This window comes from Drosophila navojoa, chromosome 3 (assembly GCF_054131105.1).
Source record: "Drosophila navojoa isolate 15081-1374.11 chromosome 3, UAZ_NAV_1.0, whole genome shotgun sequence".
NCBI lineage: Eukaryota > Metazoa > Arthropoda > Insecta > Diptera > Drosophilidae > Drosophila > Drosophila navojoa.
This window is the reverse complement of record NC_142891.1, coordinates 25,838,146-25,853,786: the sequence shown is the minus strand read 5'-3', so window position 1 is coordinate 25,853,786 and position 15,641 is coordinate 25,838,146. Positions and strand designations below refer to the sequence as shown.

At 37.8% G+C, this 15,641-nt stretch overlaps 1 protein-coding gene and 1 long non-coding RNA gene across 5 annotated transcripts in view; one reads left to right on the top strand and one right to left on the bottom strand.

The window, feature by feature from the left end:
* The window catches only part of DIP-kappa (Dpr-interacting protein kappa), a 200,391-nt gene that overhangs the window by 26,393 nt on the left and 158,357 nt on the right, over positions 1-15,641 (top strand). The window lies entirely within an intron of this gene.
* Positions 1,304-8,212, bottom strand: LOC149091935 (uncharacterized). The gene is made up of 2 exons (XR_016196355.1): positions 7,541-8,212; positions 1,304-2,993 (listed from the first exon to the last, which is right to left on the bottom strand). It is a non-coding gene; the product is annotated as an uncharacterized LOC149091935 (long non-coding RNA).

Genomic DNA, 15,641 nt, shown 5'->3' with positions numbered 1-15,641 from the left:
ATTATGCCCAATGGGCATGCTAATTTCACTCAACTGAATCGCTTTTGAAAGTCTACAATTACCGCTAATAGCTGGCAAACAGAAATCAAATGTCTGTTCTGCCTGCCTCTGCTCGCCCCTGCCATTCATTAGCGTTAATTGTCGCGCGGCCACACGGCGTATGCGCAACTTTTACCATATTATTATTGCAAATTAACAAATCACTTAGCTCTCGACTTAAAAGTCGGTCGCTAGCACCGAAAATCCCATTGGAACATGCGAATTAATTAACTAACTTGTTAAACTTTCACAATTTCGGGCCAAAAGTATTTTTCGACGCATTTCATTTGAATTCATGCTGAAAAAAAAGGGTAACCTAAATTTCATTGCCGTCGATTGTATACACTACACAAAAGTATATAAAATGTATAAATATAAAACTTTTAATTTAACTTAATTACGATTATACTATTTTCTACAAAAAAAAACATTTTTTTTTTTAAATAAAAAAAAAGTTGTCTATATCTATATATCATCTACATACATTTAGTATTACTATTAGTATTACTTATTTTTTATTTTTACAATTTTATTTACTTACTGACAATTTACTTACGAAATAGTATAGTGAGAAAAACAATTTAAATGAAATACAAAAAATATTTTAAAATATGTTGAAACACGTTTAATATTTTAAGAATAAAACTGACGCAGTTCACATAGTTCATATGCCTGAGAGTGCTGCACACTTAATTTCATTATTTGCATACTTCTCTGTTGGGGCACGGGCAGTAAGAAAAGGGCACAAGAGAGAAAGGAGCCAAAAATTGAGACGAAAAATCCCATTGGCATTAGGCCTTAACGCTTCGCTTAGCTCGTTATTGAAGCCGAAGTTTATTGCTGAAAGTTTTGAGCCGGCGGCAGTTCGCTTTCCGAAAGCAATTATCCTCAAGGAAGTCTGCGACTTAATTGATTTCGCAAACACTGAGCTGGAGCGTTGGCAGCCAGCCGGACGGGCCGGCGCACCGGGGGCAGTTGTTACAATCTTAAAGGGATTCTAATAAGCGCATTGAGCGTGTGCCTTTTGTCTTTTGGGCTCTGACGTCCGAATATCCCTGTATTATCCTTTCGGTTCAAAGGCTCCTCGAGCATTTAGATAACAACATTTCGTCGGCTTTTTTCACACTTTACAGCCGGACGTGCTGCCATCGTCTCGCTTCGAGGGCCAAAGTTGAGCAGTTCAAGTGTGTGTAAATTACGCTTTTTTGCTGTAAGTGTTAGATGTTAGTGTGCGGTGTTGCACAAAATGAGTAGACTTCAATAATCCCGTGGCGACGACCGACGTTCTTTATTATCAAAAATCAACTAAAGTACAGTGACATAAATTCTTATATCCAAAGCTAGCCCTAAACCCTGATTATGCTGACATTGCATATTTACGCGAGGCATCGCATTACTTCGGGCAACAACATTGTTGCGCGTTGGAGCCACTGCTGCTGTTGTGCAATATCCGCTGGGAACGGCTACATTCATGCTGACGGCGCGTGATCAATCTGAACATTTATGTTTTGCTGGTCGATTGTGTTAACTCCTCCCCCACTTAGATGAATGACGTCCTCGGCTTTCTTGAAACTGTTAATTAATGTTTGAAGATCACGTTGACGTTTGTTCCTCTGATGTCTTTGATAGAGTTTCATCGAAGCGTAGCAGGAGAGTAAAAGGATGGCCACGGTTAGCCCAGATACTATTGGCCTTCTTACTAGCCCTTCCTCTAGTTGAGCAATATCCCGCAGATTTTTTATGCTTATCTTCTGCAGGTATGGCAGGCTTGGTATCTCTTGGTGGTCTGTTATATTTAAAAGCGCAGATACCGCTGGTCCCGGGGATTTCCTCACGTAGTTTTTTGGTTTTGGTATACGGTGTTGTTTACCTTTATCTTGTCGTCAAAGGTAAGGAGGAACGTCCCTTTTACCATCTGCTCGTTGACTGTAGCTGCTCCGTCGTTGATGATGATTACTCCATCGTCGACTATGGTTAGAGGTTCGAGGTGGCTGGGCCGAGTTGAACAATGTGCGGTGTCCCCTGAGTGTAGCTGTTGAGCGCATGTTGTGTAGGGTGACTTCTTGCAGAACGTTATTGTGAGGGCTGTACTACAATTTCCTATTGATATTACATGATTTCCACAGTCAGCTAAATTGTAGTCTTCGGCGAAATTTATTATGATGCCGTTGTGTTGGACAGGGTATACGGTTAATTTTTTACATACTATGCTAGGCTTAGGATATCTTATAATGAAATGTAGAAAATTTTCGCTTAACAAAACTTTAATTTGAGATACTTCCATTAAGTCAGTAATAGTGATATTTATAGAGTGTTCATTAACAATGTTTTTTAAATCAGTGGAATCCAAAATGGAGGGGTTTACAATTCCAACCTTTGCAAGTGTTACTGATAGTATTAAGGTTTTTAACTCTGAGATAATTATTCTATTTCTTGTTAGCAGCGTTTCATATAAATGCTCTGTGTCTACTTGTTTTACTTTTGTGTTTTTTACTAGGAGGTTTACGGTGTCAGTTAGCTTATTAATTTGTTCCTGCATTTTTGTGTTTATGGTTATCTGCCTATTTTCTGACTCTACAAGTTCATTCTGTGTAAATTTTAGTTTCTCGAAATCATCATGGTCTGGCGTGCCAGCTACGACCTTTAGAACGGTGCCTAGCATATTGATACTCCTAGCATGTCTATGGTGGACATTTACTGTAGCTATTAATGTTTCTATATGTTGTATGTCTGCGTCTAATAACATTCTCATATGTGATCGGGGGAAATGGTTTGCTAATTCTTTCGTATTTTTTACTATTTCTGAGTATAGGGTAAGGTTGGTTGAGTGCTTCAAGTATTGGAAATCCGTCCAAATGGTTACGTATCCGTCCAAGATCGGTATGTAGTCCATGTTAGTATAGTCAGTCAATTTCGCTGTTATCGTTGTAGCAAAAAGAAGTATAGTCCAAATCCTAAAAAGATAAAAAAGGGAATTTAATGTTTTGCCTATCTTAGATTGTCCTTGTGGACCACCCTCCCTTTTATTAAGACTGTTGTCCCCAAGTCTGCGTCAATTTTGCCTTCGTTGTATAGTGGTGTCAGTTTGTTCCCTAAGCGTCTGTTTGTTTTTTCCAAAACTGTGTCGCCTATTTGGAATTGTCTATTGTGTCTTGTTTCGTTTACTCTATTTGTTAGGAGTTGTTGTGCCTTTTGAATTTTATTTCCTATCTCTATTTCGAGTTCTGGGGAGGATGAGTGGATTATATCGATTGGTCGTTTGTCCGTTACTGAGTGAATTGTATTGTTATATTCGATAGTTGCTTGAAGTATCGTTTCAACAGTGTCAGTAATTTTTCTTTGAGCTGTTAGGCATCTTGCAATGTCACCGAGGGTGCTATGGAATCTCTCGACTTGTCCGTTTGATGTACTATGGAGTGGTGGGGCATTTACGATTTGAATGTTATATTGATTGTTTAGCAGAGATTTTATTGTTTCGGACTTTATGGAGGGCTCGTTATCGCAATAGATCGTCTTGGTATGCCGGTAAAAATTTACAAGTTGTAAAATTGCTGATTGTATGTCAATTATTGTCCTTGAAGCGATGGGTTGAACAATTGCAAATTTTGAAAATTTATCTATGCACGTAAGGAAGTATTTTTTATTGGTTGAGTATATGTCTATGTGTAGTATTTCGCCCACATAGGAAGGTATGGGTGTTTCTCCAAGTATTTGTTTTTGTGGGTGACGATTGTACTTAGCTGTTTTACAAATTTTACAATTTGAAACAACTTCGTTCGTTAATTTTGTCATTTTCGGAAAAAAATAGTCTTGTAAAATCTGCTTCACATTTTCTTGGGCTGCTCTGTGAGCCCGATTGTGTTCTGTTGCAATTATTTCTTTCTGTTCGTTTTTATCAAAAATGTCATTTACTATGTACTTTGTATATCGAAATGTTGTTGTTGGAAAAGTTTCTATTAGTTTATGTTGTATGAATGCTAATATTGGTAACTCGCAATGGATTGCATTTACGACATCTTTTTTGACTACATCGCAAACTCTTTTGATTAACGAGTCTCTGTTTGAGAAATGAATTGTATGTCGGATTTTCTTACCAAATAGGATAACTGTACGATCAGAGGCTATATTATTTTCTTCTATTATAATTTGGTTTTGGAAACAGTTGATTGGTTTGTCTGTTGTGTCTATGGTGTATGTGAGCGATATTTCGCTGTGAATTGTGGCTCTGTCTGACTGTACATCGTCCTCTAGGGCATGAATATTATGCCGTGACAGTGCGTCCGCAACGTAGTTCTCCTTCCCTGGCTTGTAATAGATGTTTGCGTTATATTCATCTATAAAAGCTTTCCAACGCCTGATTTTTGCGTTCGGGTTTCGGTCGGATACTGCAAACGTCAGAGGCTGATGGTCCGTAAAGATATTTAAATTTTTTACCCCATATAGATAATTTCGGAGGTTTTTTAAAGCCCAAACTATTGCAAGTAGTTCCCTCTCATTTGTTGCAAAGATAAGCTCTCTATCCTTTAATGTTCTTGATATCATGGTGATTGGTTTTCCACCTTGTGACAGAACTGCCCCAAGACCAGAGGATGAAGCGTCCGTTGTTAAATCAAACGGCTTCTTGTAGTCAGGGTAGAGCAACATTACATTTTCGGATGCAAGAACCTCTTTTAGCTTCTCGAATGCCGCATGTTGACTCTCGTCAAATTTTACTGGAATTTTTTTGGATTGTCCGGCGCTCACTTTGCCATTTTGGCCTTTTAAGATGTCGCTTATAGGTTTTGCTATAGACGCGAAGTCCTTGATGAAACACCTATAGTAGCTTGCCAACCCAAGGAATGATCTGACGTTAAACAAAGTTGTTGGTACTTCATAGTTACGAATCGCTTCAACTTTACTTGGACATGTCTTTATACCATTACTTGAGACTACGAAACCTAGGTATTCTACACTTTCTTTGAAAAAGTGCGACTTTTCTGGTGAAACTCTCATGTTGGCCTCGTATAGTTTATCTAGGACCCAGGCGATATGCTTGACATGGCTTTCCATATTTTCAGAAAAAATGATTACGTCGTCTACGTAAACATAACAAGATTTTCCAATTTGCTCTCTGAGCACATCGTCAATGGCTCTCTGAAAAATACTAGGTGCATTTTTCAAGCCAAAAGGGAGCCTGCAGAACTCATACTTTCCGCTTCCTACAGAAAAGGCTGTTTTTTCTCTATCTTTTTCGGCAAGTAAAATCTGGTGGAATCCGGATTTTAAATCTAGTGTTGTAAAGTACTTTGCTGTGCCTAAGTTGGATAAAATGGAGGCTATATTGGGAATGGGGTATTTGTCATCTATTGTCTTTTTGTTTAGTTTTCTGAAGTCTATAACTAAACGTTTCTTTTTTCTTCCCTGCTCGTCGGTACCTTTTTTATCTACAACCCACACGGGGTTGTTGTATGGTGACTGGGACGGACGTATTATACCGTTTTCTAACAGATCTTGAGTTTCTGTGTTTACGAATTCTGATACGCCCATTGGGTATGGATATAATTTTGAATAAATGGGATTCTCGTCCTCTGTTCTAATAGTTGCAATGACATTTGTATTATACGGAAGCGCTTCATTTGGTTCCGCAAATACTCCTGCTCGGGCTTTGAGCATTGTTTGAAATTCCGTTGTTATAGCCTGAGGGGCTTCTATTTCTTTGACACTTGTGAAATTTACGGCTGGGCATTTTAGAAAGTTAATGGTCTCAGAACCATAGTTTGTTGTTAGTTTCTTATTTTTGAAGTCTAATAAAACGTTGGTTTGGTTTAGTAGGTCAAGTCCGATTATACCATCGAATGTCGTGAGGTTTGGTAATAAGAAAAATGTTGTCTTGGTATTAAAAAGGTGCATTATGCATTTCTTGTCAACTACGTTGTGGCCATGGATTGATTTTAATCGAAAGGGTTTTTCTACCGGCGTAATATTTTTTAGTTCTTTTAATGGTCTCACGTAATTCTTTGAGGCTCCGGTATCTATTAGCAACTTTATGGTTTTCCCTGCTATCGTTCTCTCTATGAACGGGAGCAGGGATTTATTCCTAAAAAATTGACCTGGTCGTATTCGTCCAATTCATTGTCAACGTCTTCTGTCTCGGTTTCTGCGATCGCTTGGTATTCGCTATTGTCCTGCTCGTATTCTGTATCTTCTGTTCCTAGGTGGTTAACTCTTTGCTGTTTCGGTCCTGTGAACCGTGCGCTACCGCTGTTTGGTCGTTTGTTTGCCTGTCCCTGGTTATTGTAGTTTTCGTATTGAGTGCGTCGTTGTTGATTTGGCCACTGAGTCTGTTTCGAGAAGGTCGCGTTTTGTTGGTGTTGCGTAGCCTGTCTGAAGCGAGAAGATGAGTCAACGTCCATTGGTTCTACCTGTTCTTGTCGTGGTGAGAATTCTGGTCTTTTGTAGTGTGGGCTTTTTCCTGGTTGGTTGTGTTTTGGGTCTTGAGCTAGAGTCTTGTCTCTGACTTGCTGTCTTTGTTCGATCTTCTGCGCTTTTTCTTCTATACTGCGGGCGAAATTTGTGGCGAACATATAACGTTCATGATTTGACTCAACTTCTTGAGCCAATGCCAATGCAGAGGGAAGATCAATTGGTCTAGCTGAGAATAGGACATCACTTAAGGCCTTCCTGGTTCCTGAGATGAATACTCGCAGGGCGTCTGCTCTATATTTCTCATTTAGCGAAGAGGCAACGGTGGTGTCGTAGGTCATGATTGTCTTATTTATAAGTAAAGTCAGTTTCTTTTCTACCTCTTCGTAGTACTGCAGTAGTGTCAAATTTCCTTGGCGGAGTGTTGACATCTCCTGTTCAATTAAGTATATCGGTCGTTTGTCGGAGTACGTGAAATCTAACCGATTTATAATGGCCTTAAAATTTAGAGGAGTGTCGAAAGAAGAGAGTACCATATCAGCAGCGTTCTTAATTTTGTTTCTTAATATTCCCAAAGCTTGATAATGCTTTGAGCTACCATCGTATTTCTCATATACCTTGTATGCGATATGCGCAGCCTTTCTCCAAGATACATAAGTTTCGCTTTTTCCTTCAAAGTCCGGGAGGGACTTCATGATGTCAAGGGTTTCGTTGCAAATAACACCTATTTTGATTTCTGCCTCCTTGAAAGTTTCTACCTCGGGTGCGCTAACCTGTACTGAATTTATACGTTGTTCAATTTCGTTTAATTTTCTATCAAAGCTATCTTTTTGAGCAGCTAAAGCGCTTGCGACTGCGCCTTCTACTATAGCTTTTAATTGATCTGAATTCAAAGCCATTTTTAAATTTTCTGTGTTGTAAATTTTTCGAAAATTTGTTATTAAATCTTGTATTTCACTATCACTCATAGGGCAAGTAAAGACAGGGAATTTTGCGTGCTGCGTTTTTTGTTATTAATAATTAATATTTAAAGGTTGAAATTGTATTTTATTTGTTTTTACTCCTTAATTTCTTTTTTTGCAATGAACACTCTACTCACATGTTCTTATATTATGTTAGTAGACTGTATGTTGTGTGTTTCTTCGCTGATGAGCCGCTTCGTGGTGGGTGTCTTCGCTGCGTACTGTTTCGTCTAATGCTGCTTTCTTTTTTTCTTTTTTCGTTTTGGTTATGCGTTTTAGTTGTCTTGCTGTTTTTTTTGCACTTGTGGGGTATTTATCTCACTGAATGCTTGTTTTAATCGAAGTTTTAATTTCGTTTTTTTTTTTTTTTTTTTTTTTTTTTTTTTTTTTTTTTTTTTTTTTTTTTTTTTTTTTTTTTGAGTTCGCCCCACGTTGGGCGCCAATTAAGCTTTTTTGCTGTAAGTGTTAGATGTTAGTGTGCGGTGTTGCACAAAATGAGTAGACTTCAATAATCCCGTGGCGACGACCGACGTTCTTTATTATCAAAAATCAACTAAAGTACAGTGACATAAATTCTTATATCCAAAGCTAGCCCTAAACCCTGATTATGCTGACATTGCATATTTACGCGAGGCATCGCATTACTTCGGGCAACAACATTGTTGCGCGTTGGAGCCACTGCTGCTGTTGTGCAATATCCGCTGGGAACGGCTACATTCATGCTGACGGCGCGTGATCAATCTGAACATTTATGTTTTGCTGGTCGATTGTGTTAACTTGTACATAGGATATATATATGTATGTGTGTGTGTGTGTGTTTGACCGGAAGTTAAGCGCCCACGCAACTCAACCCATCGCACTCAATCCCTTGCCCATGGACGACATTTTGGGCACCAGCGTGTAGTTTAAATATAATATGAAAATTGTGTTTATTTAATTGCCCGGAAAGCTTGAACCCTTTTTCCTCTAAATTTTTTTGTATTTTTTATTGTATTTGGGTCTTGGACAGCTTTAATTTTTATGGCTGATTGAGCTTTAGTGAAATGTCCGCCGCAAAGTGCGCCATTCAGTTGTATTATTAACCATTTGCAGCGAAATGTTATTTTTGTGTAGTGCTACAATTAAAATCAATGATATTTTTGGGAAGAAAATTAAATTAATTTTTTTTGAATTTAGGCAAATTTAAATTTAAATTATATACTTTCAGTTTTATTTTATTTATTTAAAAATAAATTGAAGCTAATGGCTTTTTCAATTGCAATTTCAATCAAATATTTAATTTCAATTAAATTAAAAATTGCCTATTTATATGCATATATATTAAAATTTTTTGTTTCATTTCATTATATTCATTATAGTTGCTCTACTCGCAGGTAGATGGCGCCTTTTCGGCTTACTCAATTTAACTGCAAATACTTATTGCAGTGATAGCATTTCCATTAATTTGACAGCCACGCCCACAGGCAACGCCCTCTTGTTTTTGGTGCAATTCGCTCGCTGGGTATGTTAATTTTACAGCACACTCATGTTTCCCGATGATGATGTAGAGTTTCTGGCACGCGGCCAGCAACGGAAAAAACAAGCAGAACCTTCCCTTTTTTTTTTGTGCTGGTTGCTGCGAAATGAACGCATCCTGCTATGGACTTTTTGGAGGCGTTTTTCTGCCCGAAAGCAATAACAATAACGCGCACATGAAGCCAGTCTGTGTGTGTGCGTGTGTGAGCGTGTGAGTGTGTTATAGCTACACTCGCCTATATACTGCTAGTTGGCGCTGTGCTCCCTCATTCAATGTTTGTTTTTTTTTTGTGCGCTCTGAAACAGTTTGATGAACTTGCAGGCCAACTGCCGGCAACCCGGCAATTGCCGCGCTGCCCGCTTTTGATTGTTTTTGTAGATGATGCGCCGAATCCTGCACTTCTCTAGCTTGTTGATTTTGATGATCATAATGTTGATGATGATGATGGTGCTGATGATGGTGTTAGTATTGGTGGTGGTGGTGGTGGGGCTTGGGCTTGGCAATCGCAATCACAATCACAATCATGATGATGGTGTTTTGGAGCCTTGTCTGCAATGCTTTTTTTTTTTATTTTTCGGTAACTCCATTTGCTGTTGTTGTTGTTGCTGTTGTTGCCTTTGCCCCGTTCACCGCATTTGCCACAGTTGATTTCGTTAATAGAAAATTTAATTGCTTTTATTGATATATTCCGGGCAGAGGAGCGACTGTGATTGTAATTGGGATTACACGAATGGAGATGCAACGAGCAGTGAATTTTATTGATTGCCAGTGAAATGTTGACAAGCGAGCAAGGAACCGGCGGGTTTTAAAGCGCGTACCCCAATGATTTGGCTGGAATGTATTTGAAGAAGTTATTAAAATGGATCTATGTGTTGAAATCCATTTCGACCTTCTGATTAAATACTCTCGCAAAAGGTTAAAGTCACAATGCGGAAGTTTTAATATCAAAATATATAATGAAAATAAAAAATTAACATACAAAGACATATATGACATTGAAATATATTAAAAAAGAATAAATAAATAAACAATTAAATAAATATTTTAAATAAATACATTGAATAAAGAAAGCAATAATAGTATTAAATGAAAAATGATAAGAACAAAATATTATTTTATAAATTAATATTTAAATAAATGAAGCTTTTCTAACTTTAATAATATTTAAAATAGAAAATTATATCGATAAGCAGTAAAGCTCTCAAATAACTTATTCTTTTTAAGCTTCTTTCGTAGAATCCCGCTTGTTCTGATCCGGTTCTTCAGTTATTTTCGTTTTTGTCTTTTCTTTGTTCGCTTTGAGTCGAGTATTCCCGTGACGCTCTTTTCACAAACATCGTTTAGGGAGAGATGCGATTGATGTTCGGTCAGTTCAAGCACTCGAACCTATCGAACCCAACTCTCTGCTACCGATACATAAACAAAAGTATGTCTTGTTCCTTCAACTCAAGCAAGTTATCGGTGATTTCCCCTGGAGAAAAAAAATGGATTCTGGTTTTTTTTTTTTTTTTTTTTTTTTTTTTTTTTACATTTTACATTTTTAGAGCGACAGTAATGTTGAAATGATGTAATATTCTAATATCTAATATTTTTAAATTCTATTCACAAATTTTTTTTAAATTTACTTGTTTTATATATGTACTTTAAAGATAATTATAATTAGTAAAATGTTCTTGATTACAATTTTCTTAAAATTCTATTTTATAAAATCATTTTGCCTATATTTATTTAAATTATTTCATCACCCTCACCTTAAGCCTACTCAGGTCTCTTGCTCTGAAATATGAAATGCCAAAGCCAGGCTGTGTCCAATAACTCAAGCACACTCTTCCATGGTCAGACGCCCGCCTTCCTCCTCACTCAGTCATACAATCAGTTATCCAACCAATTCGCTGGTGTAAACCGCATTCACACGTGCTTCATTTTCGCCTGACTGTAAAACATAGCCCAACTTCAAGTAACAATAATATTTACTTACTGAAGGTTAAATGCTGAAAAACTTCATTTGAAGCATTGAATAACTCGCACACACACACACAAATAGACAAACAAAAATGTGCACACTCACACACACAGACACACCTTTGACTGTGTGTGTAACGGTGAGTAACCCGAATATCGAATGAAATAAAACATCAACTGCAATTAGTTGAGCAATCGATGGAAGCAAGTAATAAACTTCTGGGCTGCCAACAACATTTGCCACTGATTGACTAGCAACAACAACAACAACAACATCGCACAGTGGCGCAAAAATCAAAACAACCCATACTATTTGCTAATGCGACCCTAACAAGCTGAAGCCAGCAGCAGCTCCTGCGAAGTGGGCGAGGGGGAAATGGGAAAGGGATGGGGGCAAACAGCCAGGTGTGGGCGGCTCTTCAGCGAAAGAGAACTGAAATCTTAATTAAGATTGATATGTTCACGTGTGTGTGTGTGTGTGTGTGTGTGTGTGTATCATGGCAAGCTAACTGCCCGCTCTGCGCTCTCCTTCGGCTTGACTGACACTTGTCTGTCTAGCTACACCTGACTGAATGCTAAGGTAGCTCCACACACACACACACAGACTCGCTCCCCCTCTCTGGCAGCCACGCCCCCCTTGCCCACATCTCATGTGTGCTTGATTTTCGTTTCCATTTTCAACTCTCGAGGATGTTTTGCTGCTGTTGTTTTGGTGGAGTGTGGTCAACCTTTCACTCGAATTGCAGCACGAATTATTTATGACATTCGATTTGGAATTGTCGTTGCCTTCGTTGTTATTGTTGTCGTTGTTGTTGCTGCTCTGTATTATCGTAATTAGTGGCCCGAAATTGACATTAGCCGAAATCTGGAAACAAATCGAAATCGTTGAGCAATTTTCGCGTGCTCATTCTTGCGCGTCAATCCCATGGCATTTCTGGGGCATCGACTTGAAATACCCTGTATATGTATGTAGGTTGGCAATCACTGTTTGACTGTTGTGAGTGTGGACAAAAGCTGCTCTGCATGGCCAACATTGCATTTAAGAAGAGGAAGAATAAAAGCAAATTGCTGAGGATAGCACTAAATAATATTAATATATAATACTTTCTTTACTTTCTATTATTATAGAATCGAATTTTTTGAATTTATGCATATCTATGTTTGTGAATATTATATGTTATACAATTTATTCATTATAAAATGTAGAGAAAAATATTTGCCAAGCATTGGCCTCTACATATGTATGTATACTAAAACAGTTGCAATAAGAATATTAATAATAATAATATAATAATTTATTTTTTTATTGATGGCTCCAAAGATAATCTTAAAATGGCAAATCTGCTTGATTAATTCAATATAATGCAATGTGTTTAATTTACTATCATAAATTTTAAAGTTAAGTTTAATAAATTTCATAAATAATATGGAAATTGCAGGTATTCAATTTCATTAAGTTTCATTTAGCCGTTTCATTTATTTTTTATCTTTCGTTTTTTGGTATTTGAAATTGAAATTCTTATATATTTTTTCATATATTAACACCTACGTATATATGTAAATTAAATTATATATAAGAAAATTATATTAAATTATATATAAGAAAAACTAGTATATAAAATCTATAAAAAAAAAATTGCACTTGCAGTAGATAAAATAAAGAGATAAAAATTAAAGTAATAGAAGAAAGTTTTAAAAATTAGTTTTGGAAAATGTTTTTTTTTTTTTTTTTTGGCTAACATGCAACAGCATTTGTGCCGCAAAGCAGACGAAGCATGTTGCGCGCAGCAAATTAAGTGCAGCCACAATACGCACACAGACACACAGTTGCAGGCGCAGGCACGCGCACACTCACTCAAGGCGATGCAGCTAACAGATGGCAAGACTTTTAACACTCCAGGGATAAAGTTTCATTTAGAGCCGCCTAACATGTCCGGGATGGAGTCCAAAACTTGGTAAAGCCACAAGGCGGCGCAGCACAAGTGACAGATGGGGGTGAAGATGGCAGGAAGTGGATGCCAGATAAGGAAGGCAAACATACACATGCACACAGATGCATCTGTATATACATACATATTTATACGTATGTGTGTGTGTGTGGAGACCAAACTATCATACTTCATAGTACGAGGCACTTCACTTCAAATTGCACTTCGGGTTTATGAAGCACACGCCCACCCTTGGCAGCCGCCCACTTCACTTCAAGTGCATGTGAAACCGCAGTTGAAAGGCATTTATTGTACTTGTCATTGTTGTGGGGGGTGCCAAAAGGGGCGTGTGGGTGTGTGGGCGTGGCATGTGCAAGTCCAGACTGTGCGGTTGGCAACCAATTCCTCTGCCTTTGCCTTTGCCTTTGCCATTGCCATTGCCATGGCCCCAGCCCAAGCCCCGACCTGAGCCCCCAAACGTTCGCATAGAAAAATGCTTTACTTGCTCTTATGAATGCCAATGCACTGTGCTCATAAAAAGTTTCACTGTGTGTGTGTGTGTGTGTGTGTGTGTGCATGCTCTGTCTTTTTGTGTATTAGGCATTTGCTAAACGACCCTAGTTAACCTCCAGGCCAAATAATTTGCATCAAGCACTTGCACTCTACACAATCTCCTCTCTTGCCTTCGTCTCTCTCTCTCTCTCTCTTTCTCTCTCACACCCACGCCTGACTCGAACTTTTGCCGAGAATCTGTATTACGCCCTTTAGGGCAATCTGGATCTGGCTCGGGCTCTTGCCTAGCCATAACGTTCCTAACGCCGCTCCCCCTCCCAGAATCTTCTTTGTCTATGCCGCTGCTTATTTTAGTTATGGCATTTGAGGCATTTTTGCCAAGTTTACAAGATTATGCGCTTAGTGTTTGGGCCGGCACTGCGAACCAACAAAACTCCATCCGAAGCATAGAAAACTTTTTTCCAACATTCAAGGTGAAAATGAATGAGTGTTTCTCAGTGTGCGTGTGTGTCTATGAGTGCGGATGGCTGTCTGTCTGAGTGTCTGGCCCGGGGTGTAATTAAATTGGTGCCATTTTGAGTGCTCTCTGCTGTGCGAACTACGAGCTGGGCAATAAAGCCCATGCTTAAAGTTTAAATATGTGGAAATTCAATGGGTTGATCGCAAATTCTTAAAATTACTAAACTACTATTTGAATAAATGGAGTGTTTTTTCGGCAGATTTTAAAGTATTCATTTAGAAAGACTTTCGTCTGATCATCACTTGCATGGATTTTATTGGCTTATAGATCCATAAATTTATATCATATCGTCCTACATCTGTGGATGTGTTTTGTTCATCTAAATTACTGAAATAGTTAAAAAATCAATGGGGCATACAGTTTCAAGTGTTTTGTTTGTTTATACCAGTAAAAGCATTTCCCGAACCACCAGCCAGACATATACATTGATGCACAGTTCCTTTCAGATAAATCGTTATCCCGATCTTTTGTCGAAAACTTCAGGTTTATATGCAGGCTATAATCATCGCAAACATATCGGGAATAAATTTTAAGTTTCTTAAGCTCGTACGACTCTTCCTCATTGCCAATAAGGAAATGGCTGTACTAGGCATTTCGGGTTTTGTTATTAATGTCCTCCAAGTGAATATATAACTCATGCGGCTGCGATTGTGTAATTAAATGGATCTTCTCCAATCCCATGAAATACTCATGTTCCATGTTCCCAAATCCTCTCTTGTATTCCTCCCAGTTGCGATCAAAGTCTTCAGTTCCATCAATTCTACGCTGAATCACGATCCAACCAGATCCCACAAGCTTAGAGTCGCAGGATACAAAGAATGGCCCGATGTTGGGTAATATCATTGCAGATGTATTGGATTTACCTTGGCAGTTAGGTTCCTCTAACTTTTTCATATATTCCATATATTCTGTTGGCTTCGATTGGAGATCTTTAATTTTCGCAGCATTTGTAGCTGATTCATTTTCTAAGTCAGATAATTTGTGATCTTTTTGCTCTATCAGAGATTTTAATTTTAATATTTCGTTATCTCTTTCAATTATAGTAGTATCTCTTGTTCTTCTATATGTGTCGATTAGCTCAGTCTGAAGAGCCAATTGCTTATTTTTCGATTCAATCTGAGAAGCGAATTGCTTATCTTTTGATTCAATCAATTCAAGCTGAGAAGCCAATTCTTTATCTTTTAGTTCAATTGTCTTCTGTAGATCTTTAATAATGTGGGAATCTCTATCCATTTTCGATTGTAATTCTGATAGAGATTTCTCTTTTGAGAACACGGATGAGGCGTGTGCAAGAAGGGGCTTCACAATCTGATAGCAGTATTTTCCACAGTGTGCATCTAGTTCTCTATTGGCTTGGCATTCCTATGGTATATACTATGATATATTTATATGTAATTAATATATAAGTGTAAATACTTACCAAACTTTCCATTGTCACAAAGGTCACACTGAATGATGTTAAGATGATCAGCTTGAGATATATTTCCATTTTGAACTGTTTCGCAATTGAATTTACTTCGAATTTATCCAAGCTCTGCACTCATCTCAATAAAAAAAGCTTGTGTTTCGCATTATCTAATCGCTTATCGGTATCATAAACGTGTATTGACGTCAGTCGATGAAAAAGTTATGAAATAACAACCTTTGACATACGAATTGAATAACGATCCACCTTACAATGTAATCGGATAAAAAGGCTAAGCTTATCAATTGAAGACAGCCGTAAGTCAGAGCTTGCGTCATATATTATTAATTCGATTTTTAAATTATTAAAAGAAAATGGATTCATATGAAAAATG